Consider the following 15,436-nt stretch of genomic DNA (forward strand, 5'->3'; position numbering starts at 1 on the left):
AAGATTGTGCCACTGCACTCCAGCCTGGGTGACAGAGCAAGACTCCATCTCCAAAAAAAAAAAAAAAAAAGAAAAAGAAAAAAAAGAAAAATCTAACTTGAACAATTCCTATGAAGCTTTTTGAATTTTTTTTTTTTTTTTTGAGACGGCGTGTTGCTCTGTCACCCAGGCTGGAGTGCAGTGGCACAATCTCAGTTCACTGCAACCTCTGTCTCCCAGGTTCAAGCAATTCTGCTTCAGCTTCCTGAGTAGCTGGGACTACAGGTATGCGCCACCATGGCCAGCTAATTTTTTTGGTGTGTATGTTTAGTAGAGACAGGGTTTCATCATGTGTGCCAGGCTGGTCTCAAACTCCTGACCTCAGGTGATCTGCCTGCCTTGGCCTCCCAAAGTGCTGGGATTACAGGCCTGAGCCACTGCGCCCGGCCAACAAAAAGCTTTGTTCTTGTTGGGTTAAGGCTCACTCAAAGAGGGAAACTCTTCCACGCACATCCAGGTAACCTGTGTCTCTGTACCCCCTGGGATGTTGGTCAAGCTATGGCTTGGCCTCCAAAGGCACTTGCGGCTGGCCATTCGCTGCTCCTCCCTCCTGCTGTGCTCTCACCTCTTGGCCTCTGCAGCGCCCTTTGCTGTCCTTGCTTCCTCTGTTTTCAATCAGTCTAGGTGTTCTCTGGATTTAGTGGAGCTTCTGTCTCTCCTCTGGGTCTCTCATTTTAAAGTCTAGCTTGAGCGTCTTCATGTGGTGCTAGGTGCCAAGAGGTTAGTTGATGACCTTCTGCTATAATATGACCAATGGTCAAAGCAGGTCACAAAGCCAGTCCAGATTCAAGGAGAGGGAACATAGACTGCCCACCCCTATACCCCTGCCCCCCCTGTTTTTTTTTTTTTTTTTTTTTTTTGGAGACGGAATCTTACTCTGTCACCTAGGCTGGAGTGCAGTGGTGTGATCTCAGCTCACTGCAACCTCCGCCTTCTGGGCTCAAGCGATCCTCCTGCCTTAGCCTCTGGAGTAGCTAGGACTACAGGCATGTGCCATCACACCCACTTAATTAAAAATTTTTTTTTTTGTAGAGATGGGGTGTTGCTATGTTGTCCAGGCTGTTCTTGAACTCCTGGGCTCAAGTGATCCACTCTCCTTGGTCTCCCCCCTGGATGTTACGATCCACATCGCAGGGGGGCGAGCGCCCCCCACAATGCGGGGAGTAATATCACTCCCCTCTCCCCCCCGGATATTACGATCCACGGTGGTCCCACAGCGTGTTTACGTTACTGTCAGTAATATCTTCTCCGCCTCTGGAAATTACCAACTATATCACAGATGGGTGTATATCCTCTGCAGTATTTGCAGTAATAGCATCCTGTTCCCCCTGGATATTAAGAACAATATCACAGGAGTGTTTCTACCCCCAGTAGCATTGGGTGTAGTATCATCCTCTCCCATGTTGAAATTAGGAACAATATCACTGGGGGCTTGTCCACCCCATGCTATATTGAAAGTAATATCATTCTCTTCTCTCCTGGATCATGGGAACAATATCACTGGGGTGGTGTACACTTTCCGCGGTATTGGGAGTAATATCATCCTCTCCGCCTTGGAATATTAAGGACAATATCACGGGGGGCTGTACACACCCTGTGCTGTTAAAAAGAATATTATCCTCTCCCGCCCTGCATATTAGGAAAAATATCACAGAGTGGGTGTACACCTCCTGCGATATAGGGGGTAATATCATCTTCTCTTCTTCTGGATAGCACGAACAATATCACACGGGTTTGTATACTTTCTGTGATATTGGGAGTAATATCAATCTCTCTGCTTTTGAATATTAAGAACAATGTCACAGAATGGATGTACACCCCCTGCGATATTGGGAGTCATATCAGCCTCTCCTCTCCATGGATATTGGGAATAACATCCCACGGTGGGTGTACACCTCCTGCTGTATGGGGAGTCTTATCGTCCTCTCCCTTCCTGGCTATTAGGAACAATATCACAGGGTGGCTGTACACAGTCTGCGATATTGGGAGGAATATCACCCTCTCCCCCTCCGGATATTAGGAACAATACCACAGAAGGGGTGTACACTTCCTGTGATACTGGGAGTAATAGCATTCTCTTCTTCCATGAATATTAGAAGCAATATCACCGGGTGGATGTACACCCACTGCTATATTGGGAGTAACGTCATACTCCACCCCTTGGATATTATATTTGGATCAATATCACCTGGTGGGTGTAAACCTACTGCGATATTGAAAGTAATATCATGCTCTCTCACTCCCTGGACATCAGGAACAATATCACAGGTGGGTGTACACCCACTGAGGTATTAGGCATAGTATTAGTATTCATTATTACTCATTTATTATTAACATTAATATTAATTACCAATATTAATATTAAGAAATTATTGCTAATAAGTTTTTGGATTATTAATATTAATATCAATTATTAGGAGCTACTATTACTGTTTTCTAATGAATAAGACCAGTACCAGTTATTAATATCAGGCATTATTAATAATTAATATTAATAATTTATTGTTATCATCAGTATAGCTATTGAATATTATCATTATTATCGGTATTGATTTTAAAAATTATATTATCAGTTATTAACATTGATAATTTATATCAATTAATAATTGATATTATTAATTGCGATACGTAATATTGTGACATTCCTCACAATATCGCAGAAAATGTACATGTGATGTTGTTCCTAATAGCCAGGGGTAGACGAAGACATTACTCCAAATATCGCACTGGGTGTACATCCCTTCTGTGATCTTATTGCTAATATCCAGGCGGGGAGAGGAGGGTATTAATCCCAATAATCCAGAAGGTGTAGACCTCCCCTGTGATATTGTCCCTAATATCCAAAGGTGGAGAGGAAGATATAGCTCCCAATTTCGCAGGGGTTGTACACCACCCCTGTGATATTGTTCCTGATGTCCGGGGTAGAGAAAATGATATGACTCACAATATGGCAGGGGGTGAACACCCCCTCCATTATATTGTTCCTAATATTCAGGGGGGAAGAGTATGATATTACTCCCAATATCCCAGGGGGTGTATAGTATCCCGACCTGTGATAGGCTCCGCCACGATGCGGGGAGTACTATCACCCCCCTCTCTTTCCCTGGATGTTACGATACACATCGCAGGGGGGCGGGCGACCCTCGCGATGCGGGGAGAAATATCACCCCCCCCCCCGGATATTACAAGCCATATCGCAGGGGGGTGGACACCCCCAGTGATGCGGGAAGTAATATCTACCCCCCTTCCCCATGGATAGTAGGAGCCACATCGCAGGGGCGTGGACACTCCCCGCTGATGCGCAGAGTGATACCAACCCCCGTCCCTCCCTGCACGTTAGCAGCCACTGGGGACACACAGTGTATTTACAATATTTCCAGTAAGATCATCTTTTCTGTTGAACCTTATGAACAAGATCACAGAGGGGTGTACACCTCCTGAGATATTGGGAGTAATATCATTCTCTCCTCCACTGCATACTGGGAACAATATCACAGGGGCGTGTATTCCCCCTTCCATATGGGAGTCATATGATAGTTGCCTTCCATATATTAAGAACAATACCAAAGTGGGGATGGACACTTTGACGATATTGGGAGTAACATCATTCTCTCTACCCCTGGATATTAGTAGCAATATCACAGGGGGATGTACGTTTCCTGTGATATTGAGAGTAGTATTATTTTCTTCCCCGCTGGATATTAAAAACAATACCACAAGGGGCATTAAACCACCTGCCAAATTTGAGGGAATGTTATCCTCTCCCCCGCCCCCACCCCCGGATATGAGAGACAATAACACAGGGGTAATGTACACCTACTGCTTTATTGGGAGAAGTATCATCCTCTCCCTTCTTGGATATTAGGAACAATATGACAGTGTGCGTGTACGCCTGTCGTGAAATTCAATGGAATGTCATCCTGTGCCTCCCTGGATATGACGAACAATATCACGGGGGATGTACAACTTCTGGCATATTGGGAGTGATATCATCCTCTCCCCTCTGGAAGTTAGGGACAATATCACAGGGGTAGTGTACACCCTCTGTGATGTTGGGACTAATATCATCCTCCTGCCCTCTGGATATTAAAAACCATATCACAAGAGGCGTGTACACACACTTCAATATTGGTATTAATACCATCCTCTCCCTCTTTGGATATTTGGTGCAATATTTCAGGTGGGGTATACACCACCTGCAATATTGGAAGTAATATTATTTTCTCCCCCCCTGGATATTAGAAACAATATCATAGGGGGTGAGAACAACCCCTGCGATGTTTGGAGTAATATCATCGTCTCCCCTCATGAATATTAAGAACAATATCATAGGGGTGGGCGTACACCCCCTTTGATATTTGATATCATCCTCTTCCCCCTGGATATTAGGGACAATATCAGGCAGGGATGTACAGACCCTGCGACATTTGCTGTCATCTAATTGTCTCTCCCCTAGATATTAGGAAAAATGTAACTGGGGATGTGAACACCCCTGCGATATTGGGAGAAGTATCATCTTCTCCCCCCTTGGATATTAGGAACAGTATCACAGTGGGGGTGTACTGCCTCTGCGTTATTGGGAGTAAAATTATCCTCTCTTCCCCTGGATATTAGGAAGGGTATCAGAGGGGGAGGGTGTACATTCCCTGCGGTATTCAATGTAATCTTATCCTCTCCCTCCCAGGGTATTAAGAACAATATTAGAGGAGGGGTGTACACCCTCTGCGATATTGAGAGTCATATCATCCTCTTTCGCTCTGGATATTAGGAACAATATCACAGGGTTGTGTATACCCCCTGCGATATTGGGAGTAATATCATCCTCTCTCCCTCTGGATATTATTAGGAAGAGTATCACAGGGCTGTGTACACCCCCTGCGGTACGGGGAGTAATATCATCCTCTCTCCCTCTGGATATTAGGAAGAGTTTTACAGGGATGTGTGCACCCCCTGTGATATTGGGAGTAATATCATCCTGTCGCCCTCTGGATATTAGGAAGAGTATCACAGGGGTGTGTACACTCCCTGCAACGTGGGTAGTAATATCATCCTCTGCCCCCTGGATGTTAAAAACCAAATTATGGGGGTTGTACACCTGCTGCAATATTGGGAGTAATATCATCCTCTCTCCCCCTGGATATTAGGAACAACATCACAGGGGAGTGTCCACCCCCTGGGATATTGGTGTAAAACCCCCTGTGATATTAGGAGTAATATCATCCTCTCGCCCTCTGGATATTAGGAACAATATCATGGGGTGGGGGGTGTACACCCGTGTGATATTGAAAGTAATATCCTCTCCTCCACAGTTTTTAGAAACGAAATCACAGTGGGTTGTACAGCTGGTGCGATATTGGTAGTGATATCGTTCCCTCCTTCCCTGGATATTAGGAACAACATTACAAGGGGGTTGTACACTACCTGCGATATTTGGAGTAATATGCTTCTTTGCCCACCTGGATATTAGGAACAACATCATGGCGTGGGGGTCGTGGAAAACCCCGGCTATTTTGAAACTATCATCCTCTTTTTCCCTGGATACTATGAACAATATCACAGGAGGGATGTACACCTTCTGCAATATTGGGAGTAATTTATCCTCTCCCGCCCTGAATATTTAGAAAAATATCACAGTGGGGTGTACACCCCTGCGATATTGGGAGTAATATCATCCTCTCCACCCAGGAAATTACTAACAAGGTCACATGGGGGTGTGTACTACCCTGCGATATTGGGAGTAATATCGTCCTCCCCAAACCTGGATGTTAGCAACAAGATAACAGAGGGGGTGTACACACCCCGCGATATTGTAAGTAATATGATCCTCTCCCCCCCGGATATTGGGAAAAATATCACAGCGCAGGTATACATTTCCTATGCTGTTGGGAGTAATATCATTCTTTTCGTCTCTGGATATCAGGAACAATATCACAGGGGTGGTGTACATTTCCTTCGATATGGGGAGTAATATCATCCTCTCCCTGTTGGGATATTAGGAACAATATCCCAGGGGGGTGTCCACCCTCTTCGATATTGAGAGTAATATCATCCTCTGTTTCCTTGGATATTAGACACAATATCACAAAAAGGTGTACACCCCCTGCAATATTGGGAGTAATATCATACTCTCCTTCCCTGGATATTAGAAAACAATATCATCAGGGGTGAACACCCCCTGCGATAATGGGAGTAATATTTTCTTTTTTTTTTTTTTTTTTTGAGACAGAGTTTCACTCTTGTTGCCCAGGCTGGAGTGCAATGGCACGATCTTGGCTCACTGCAACCTCTGCCTCCCGTATTCAAGCGATTCTCCTGTCTCAGCCTTCCGAGTAGCTGTGATTACAGGCATGTGCTACCGCGCCCAGCTAATTTTTTTTTTTTTTTTGGTATTTTTAGTAGAGACAGTGTTTCTCCATATTGGTCAGGCTGGTCTTGAACTCCCGACCTCAGGTGATCCGCCTGCTTCGGCCCCCCAATGTGCTGGGATTACAGGCGTGAGCGACCACGCCCAGCCACCACTTAGCATTTTCATTTTACATTTGTTGAAGTTATAGATTGATACACACATTGATTGCTGCTTTATTATATACACTTGCATATACATAAAATGGGAAATAGAAAAGAATAAAATGGGCACAGTATCCCTAAAGTTTCACATTCTGAGACATTTTAAAAATATTTGCGATTTAGAAATTTGTTTCAATTAAGAAACTGAAGTATACACACACAATGAAGTATTATTCAGCCTAAAAAGGAATAAAATCCTCTCCACTGCAGGAAAAAATGGATGAGATTGCAGGTCTGTATATTAAGTGAAATAAGCATGACAAATATTACAGGTCCTCACTTATATGTAGGAACAAAAAAGAAAATCTTGGCCAGGTGTGGTGGCTCAGGCCTGTAATCCCAGCACTTTGGGAGGCCGAGTCACACGGATCACTTAAGGCCAGGAGTTCGAGACCTGCCTGGCCAACATAGTGAAACCCCGTCTCTACTAAAAACACAAAAAATTAGCTGGGCGTGGTGACATGTGCCTGTAGTCTCAGCTACTCAGAAGGCTGAGGCCCAAGAAGCACTTGAACTTGGGAGGCGGAGGTTGCAGTGAGCCCGGATTGTGCCTGTATACTCCAACCTGGGCAACAGAAAGAGATTCCAACGCACACCTACACACAAAAGGAATCTCAGGAAGGTGGAGAGTATAAAGGGGGTTGGCAGATGCTAGGAAGAAAAGGGGTGGGATGGGGAATGAAGAGAAGTGGATAATTGGGTCCCAAAATACAGAAAGATGGATAAGTGAGTTCTAGTGTTTGATAGTACAGTATGAAAATTTTAGCTCACAAGAATTTCTTGCATATTTCCAGATGCTTTGGTAAGAAGCTTCCTAACTTTCTCATTATGCTGGTTTTTAAGCTCTTCTCTTTCTGTTCTTGAAATCATGCTGTTTTTTTGTTTTTTTTGTTTTGAGATGGAGTTTCACTCTCGTTGCCCAGGCTGGAGTGTAATGGTGCAATCTTGGCTCACTGCAACCTCTGCCTCCTGGGTTCAAGCGATTCTCCTGCCTCCACCTCCCAAGTAGCTGGGATTACAGGCATGCGCCAGCACGCCCAGCTAATTTGTATTTTTAGTAGAGACGGGGGTTTCTCCCTGTCGGTCAGGCTGGTCTTGAACTCCTGACCTCAGGTGATCTGCCCGCCTCCGCCTCCCAAAGTGCTGGGATTACAGGCGTGAGCAGCCGCGCCCGGCCCATGCTGTATCCTTATCTGTTGTCTCTTGTTGTTTGTTTGTTTTTGAGCCCAGATATAACTTCTCACCTATATGTTCAAATGATTTTTAACATGAGTGCTAAGAAAGTTCATTGGTGGAAAAGCAGCCTTTTCAAGAAATGGTGTTGGAGAAACTTGATCTCCACATGCAGAAGAATGAAGGTGGACCCTATGTCACACCAGGTGCAAAAATTAACACAAACTGGATCAAAGACCTAACTCCAAGTGCTAAAAGTATAATATGCCTAAAAGAAAACATTGGCCACACTTTCATGACATCAGATTGGGCAATGCTTTCTGGGATGTGACACCAAAAGCATAGGCAACAAAAGAAAATTAGACTCCTTGGATTACATCTAAATGACAGACACTTTTGTGCATCAAAAAACACTGTGAACTGAGTGAAAAGATAACCCGTGGATTAGGAAAAATATTTGCAAATCATATATTTGAAAAGAGGCTGATATCCATCATATATAAAGAACAGCCAGAACTAAACAACAAGAAACCCAAAGCATCCCATTAACAATGGTCAGAAGATTCGAGTAGATGTGTCCCTAAAGAAGATATAGCAACAGCCAATAAGCATCTAAAGTGATGTTCAAATCACTAATCATAGGGAAGCGCAAATCAAACCAAGAATGTGATACCACACATTTGGATGGATATGATAAACAAACAAGCACTGGTGAAACTAGAGGGAAGTAGGAATGCTCGAATCTGATTGGAGGGAATGTAAAACCGTGAAGGAACAGGGAAAATAGTATGGCGTGTACTGGAAATAGTAGAAATAGAATCATCAGATGTTCCCGCAGTTGCACTTGTGGGTACCTACCAAAAAGAATTAGAAGCCAGGAGTGGAAGAGATATTTGTACACCCATATTCATAGCAGCATTATTCACAATAGCCAAAATGTGGAAGCAACCCAAGGGTTCGTGGACAGATAAATGAAAAAACACGCTGCAGTTCATTCATACAATGGAAGACTATTCAGCCTTAAAAAGGCAGGTACTTCTGGCCGGTGCGGCGGCTCACGCCTGTAATCCCAGCATCTTGGAAGACCGAGGTGGGAGGATCACCTGAGGTCAGGAGTTCAAGACCAGCCTGGCCATCTTGGTGAAACCCCATCTCTACTGAAAATGCAAAAAATTAGACGAGCGTGGTGGCGTGTGCCTATAGTCCCAGCTACTCGGGAGGCTGAGGCACAAGAATCACTTGAACCTGGGAGGCGGAGGTTGCAGTGAGCCCAGATTGTGCCACTGCACTCCAGTCTGTGCGACAGAGTGAGACTCCATGTAAACACAAAACAAAACAAAATAAAACAAAACAAACAAACAAAAAAAACCAAAAAATAAAACAGACAGGCACTTCTGACACAGGCTGCAACATGGATGAACCTTGAAGACATTATCGTGAGTGAAATGAATAAATCCCAAAAGGATAAACACGACCAGGCTCAGTGGCTCGCACCTGTAACCCCAGCACTTTGGGAGGCTGAGGCAGGCAGATCACTTAAGGTCAGGAGTTCGAGACCAGCCTGGCAGCCTGGCCAATATGGTGAAAGCTCGTCTCTATTAAAAATACAAAAATTAGCTGGGTGTGTGGGGTGGCACACGCCTGTAATCCCAGCTACACGGGAGACTGAGACACAAGAATCGCTTGAACCCACGATGTGGAGGTTGCAGTGAGCTGAGATCACGACACTGCACTCCAACCTGGGTGACAGAGAAAGACTGTCTCCAAAAAAAAAAAATAAATAAAAAAAAATAAAAATAAAAATAAATAAATAAATAAAAAACCACGGTATGATTCCACTTATATCAAGGGTCTAGAGTAGTTAAACTCATAGAGTTGCAAATTAGAATGGTGGCCCCCAGGGGTGGGCGAGAAAGAGGGATGGAGAGTTTGGTTAATGGGTGCAATTTCCATTTTGAAAGATAAAACTGTTCTGGAGATGATGGCGGTGATGGTTGCTAAACAATGTGAATGTACTTAATGTTATTAAACTGTAAACTGAAAAATAGTGGAAATTGTAAATGTTTATACTGGCCATTCTATATGAAATAATATATATTTATAATTTTTAATATTTATACGTGGTATATTTTCCCATAATGAAAGATTAAAATTAAAGCAGTTGGATCTTTAAAAAGAAAAGAAAGAAGCGAATAATACACACCAGCTTTCTCCTGATTAGAGGAAGAGCCCCAAAGCTTCTATGGACACTCACTTTTCTCTTCTTCTTGCATTATTATGAGGAAATCCTTAAAGGTTGGGGAACTTGGGCGAATTTGGCTAATGAGGAGCTCTGTGCCTTGAGCCCCCCAGGTCATAGAATAGTAAATACTCCGTCTGTGCCTCCAGCCCTGCAGTGTGAGGTTCCAGTCCTGTGGGCTCCACACCCGTCACCTGTATCAGGAGGCTCATGTCTCACCCTGTCTTCTTGCCAGCTTTGAGGACGGAGTCTGAGCCTCCATCGTGCACCACGCAGGGAGGACAGTGGACCTGTTCTCCGTGGTCATGGCCCAGCAGAGGGGAAGGGCAGTTCAGTGAGTGCTGAGGGACGGTCGGGAGCCTTGTTTTGTTTCCTCACCCTCAGGAAAAAAACAGAAGAGTGCGGTGGGCAGATGGGAGGAGACCAATGTGCAAACTGTCGGCTCAGCAGACTGTGGAGTTTCTGTTCTTGGTTGTGGTGGGGGTCTCAGAAATCTTATTCAAAACGTTGCTTTCCTCCCCCACTGGTTGTCTTTTTCATAGACATCTCATCCATGATAGCAGGGAATGAGTCCCTCTAAACTATTCCCTAAGAATAATAAAAAGATTATGAAAGTGATGATGAGGATAAAGAGGATGATGACAGACACCGTGGCATCATGAACCCTTACTGAGGGCTTCCTAAAGGCCAGGCTCTGAGCTCTGTGGTCTATGCAGCTTGTTTCATTTCCTCTGCGTAGTCTCCCAGTTATTAGTGCACATTTCATTATTATTTTACAGACTAGAAAAGGAGCAACGCATTTTCATATAACTTGTACCAGATCATGAAGTCAAAAAGGGTGAAGTCCAGTTTGAACCAGGCAGTCTAAGTCCAGACACATGGCATTTGGCCAGTCCTCTCCCTGCATCCAACCTGCCCTCTCAAATCCTTGTCACTCAGGCCGATGCCCCTGCTCACTGTGCCCTTCCCTTTGGGGGTTCCTTGTAGACCACAGCTAGAACAGTGGGGGCCACAATCACTGTGTCAAATATAGAAAGGGCAGCTGAGATCACATCAAAGATTCCAGAAAGAATTGGCACAGGATCATTCGGGATGCATCTCTACCTTGCCCCTTCCTGTTCCTGGCTTTCCTTACAGCTCTCCACTTCCTCAAAGGAGTCATAAATTCGGAGTTTGGCTTCTGTTCCTGTTGAGGAAGCTGGAAACCGTTTCAAAAATGCTCCTCAGATGTACCTGTGGTTAAGACCTCTGAGCTCTGCTTAAAACTTTTTGAAGCTGGGCGCAGTGGCTCACACCTGTAATCCCAGCACTTTGGGAGGCTGAGGCAGGCGAATCACAAGGTCAGGTGTTCAAGACCAGCCTGGCCAACATGGTAAAGCCCCGTCTGTACTAAAAATAGAAAAAAATTCGCCGGGCGTAGTGGCGGGCGCCTGTAATCTCAGCTACTCGGAAGGCTGAGGCAGGAAAACAGCTTGAACCTGGGATGCGGAGGTTGCAATGAGCTGAGATCACTCCACTGCACTTCCAGCCTGGGCCACAGAACAAGACTCCATCTCAAAAACACAAAAACAAAAACAAAAAACCCCCCACAACTTTTTGTGAGTTGGAAGACCATGAAGTATAGTACCTGGGACTTAGAGTCTGGCCATTAATTTTGAATACCACCCTTTCTACTTATCTGTATGGCAAAGGGTGAGATGTCCACCCTCTGAGACTCAGCACTCTCATCTGAGTTGATTTCTAGTTGATCCAATGGAAGTGAGTGATGATTACACCGATTGTGGGTGCCCGCTGCGTGATCTCTATGATGGATGCATAAAGTAAAGGCAAAGTGAATTTTAGATACATTCGTTAATATTTTAAGCTTAAACTCCATACAATTCAATGGAAATATCCCCTGACCTGAAGTTCTGGTTTCCCTGCATTCCAGACAGGACATTTTATTTTGTTCTTATCTCAGTAAGTACTGAGTATTGGGAGAGGAACAAGTGAGTCTCTTTTGTTTCTGATTCCCCAGAGCCTATATCTTGCTTGGCACATAGGAGATAGATAGCAAAAGTAAAAATCTATGTTAATTATTGGATTGACACTTCCCTGGTTCACAAAAATTGGCTGTCATCAGTGTGACTTCGACTTACTTGATTCTTTTTGTTTTTTGTTTTTTGAGACGGAGTTTTGCTCTTGTTGCCCAGGCTGGAGTGCAGTGGTGTGATCTTGGCTCACCGTAGCCTCTGCCTCCCAGGTTCAAGCCGTTCTCCTGCCTCAGCCTCCTGAGTAGCTGGGACTACAGGTGCGCGCTGCCTTACAGGGCGAAGTTTTTGTATCTTTAGTAGAGGCGGGGTTTCAGCATGTTGGCCAGGATGGTCTTGATGTCCTGACCTCGTGATCCACCCTCCTCGGCCTCCCAGAGTGCTGGGATTACAGGCGTGAGCCACCGCGTCCGGCCAAACTTTCTGATGAAAACTCTAAGTTCACCTAAGCTAAGGACAGGAGTTATAGCTTACATGAATTTTAAAACAAGACCCACCGATTTGAGTAAGCAATTACTCTCTTGAAGGAGAAAAGTCAGAAAACATAATGATGAAATCACTAGGACCTAACTGGCATGTGGAACTATTTTCTGCTTATGAACTATTAACTTTAATTTCACTTCCAGATGGCATGGTCTCAGCTGTTATACAGTGTTTATAAATGTTCTAAATCAAGGGAATTTGTATCAATCTATTAGAATAAAAAAATTTGAGTTCTTAATTTCCTTTAATTAGGATAACCTTTTTCTTAAAGTGAAGAGAATGGTTTTATTACATAATTTTCTTCGGAAAAGATAGGCTGTATTTTCTAGCAATTACGAATTTGTTATATATGATGATCTGGTTCTTGGAACATTCTTGAATCTAGTGTCTCTAAGGCAGGTGTGTACAGCAAGAAGTGAATAACACAGAAATCAATGATGAAAGCATTATAAGACAATTGAGTTTGTCAGAACTGCAAAATATTCCTGAGTGTGGATTGCTCTGAAATCTGAAAACATTACTTGTGAATTGCTTGTATTCAAAATGCAGACACAATGCTGGGTGTTGGTTTACTTGTTTCTGATTTTTCAACCCTCTTTTCTAGGCAAAAGGTGTTCAAACTGTACAGACCCACAGAATCTAACAGATGTCTCTATATTCCTCCTCCTAGAACTCTCAGAGGATCTAGAACTGCAGCCAGTCCTCACTGGGCTGTTCCTGTCCATGTGCCTGGTCACGGTGCTGGGGAACCTGTTCATCATCCTGACCATCAGCCCTGACTCCCACCTCCACACCCCCATGTACTTCTTCCTCTCCAACCTGTCCTTGCCTGACATCGGTTTCACCTCCACCACGGTCCCCAAGATGATTGTGGACATCCAGTCTCGCAGCAGAGTCATCTCCTATGCAGGCTGCCTGACTCAGATGTCTCTCTTTGCCATTTTTGGAGGCATGGAAGAGAGACATGCTCCTGAGTGTGATGGTCTATGACCGGTTTGTAGCCATCTGTCACCCTCTATATCATTCAGCCATCATGAACCCGTGTTTCTGTGGCTTCCTAGTTTTGCTGTTTTTTTTTTTTTTTTCTCAGTCTTTTAGACTCCCAGCTGCACAACTTGATTGCCTTACAAATGACCTGCTTCAAGGAGGTGGAAATTCCTAATTTCTTCTGTGACGCTTCTCAACTCCCCCATCTTGCATGTTGTGACACCTTCACCAATAACATCATCATGTATTTGCCTGCTGCCATCATTGGTTTTCTTCCCACCTCGGGGACCCTTTTCTCTTACTATAAAATTGTTTCCTCCATTCTGAGGGTTTCATCATCAGGTGGGAAGTATAAGGCCTTCTCCACTTGTGGGTCTCACCTGTCAGTTGTTTGCTTATTTTATGGAACAGGTGTTGGAGGGTGCCTCAGTTCAGATGTGTCATCTTCCCCGAGAAAGGGTGCAGTGGCCTCAGTGATGTACACAGTGGTCACCTCCATGCTGAACCCCTTTATCTACAGCCCGAGAAACAGGGATATTAAAAGTGTCCTGCGGCGGCCACACGGCAGCACGGTCTAATCTCAATATCTTCTTATCTGTTGCATTCCTTTAGTAGTGTGGGTTAAAAAAGGCAGCAAGGTCAAATAAGAATGATATCACAGGGTGAACACCCACTGTGATATTAGGAGTGATACCTCCCTAGGATATAAAATATACTGTCACAGAGTCTACACACACGGGGTACACCCACTGTGATATTAGAAGCAGGATCTCCCTTAAATATTATGAAAAATATCACAGGGTGTGCACACTGTGTGATATTAGGAGTAATATTTACCCTGGATATTACGACTAATATCAAGGGTGTACACACACGGGGTACACGCACTGTCATATCAGGAGTTGTATCTCCCTAGGATATTATGAATAATATCACAGGGTATACACTATGTGTGTACATCCACTGTGATATTTGAAGTAATATCTCTCTATGAGATTACAAATAATGTCAAAGGGTGTACACCCCTGTGACATATTAGGAGTAACATCCTTCTAGGGTATTACAGATAACGTCACAAGCTGTACACCTTCTGTGACATTTTGTACACCCTTTGTGACATTAAAAGAAACATCCCCCTAGGATATTACGAATAATGACACAGGTGGTTTACACACATGGTGTATACCTCCTGTGCCATCAGAAGTAACATTCCCCTAGGATATTATGAATAATATCACAGCAGGTGTACACACATGGTGTACACCCCATGTGACCTTAGGAGGAACATGCCCCTAGGATATTAGGAATAGTATCACAGGCGTTGAATACACATGATATACACCCCCGGTGACATCAAAAGTAACATCCCCCTAGGATAGTATGAATAATATCACAGGGAGTACACCCCGTGTGACATTAGGAGTAACATCCCCTGAGGATATAACGAATAATATCAGAGGGTGTACATACATTGTGACCTTAGTAGTAACATCTCTTTAGGATATTACAAATAATGTCACAGGGTGTACACGCATTGTGACATTGGTAGTAACATCCTGCTAGGATATGATGAGTAATATCACAGGGTGTACACTCCCTGTGACAATAGTAGTAACGTTCCCCTAGAATATGACGAATAATATCACAGGAGGTACAGCCCCTGTGATTTACAAGTAACATTTCTATAGAATATTACAGGTCATATCACTGTGTGACTCTGTGTACACCCCGTGTGACTTTGGGAGTAACATCCCACAAAACTATTATGAATAATATCACATGGTGAACACCCCCTGTGACATGAGGAATAACATAGTTTTAGTATATTATGAATGATATGACAAGGTGTACACAGCCTGTGACGTTAGGAGCAATATCCGTCTAGGATATTAGGAATAACATCACAGGGAACACACCC

At 44.0% G+C, this 15,436-nt stretch overlaps 1 pseudogene; it reads left to right on the top strand.

The window, feature by feature from the left end:
- LOC100936086 (olfactory receptor 7E24-like) overlaps window positions 1–14,096 on the top strand; it is a 20,603-nt pseudogene extending 6,507 nt beyond the window's left edge.
- Window positions 14,097–15,436: the final 1,340 nt, after the last annotated feature.

The sequence above is a fragment of the Pongo abelii genome, chromosome 10 (genome assembly GCF_028885655.2).
Source record: "Pongo abelii isolate AG06213 chromosome 10, NHGRI_mPonAbe1-v2.0_pri, whole genome shotgun sequence".
NCBI classification, from domain to species: Eukaryota; Metazoa; Chordata; class Mammalia; order Primates; family Hominidae; genus Pongo; species Pongo abelii.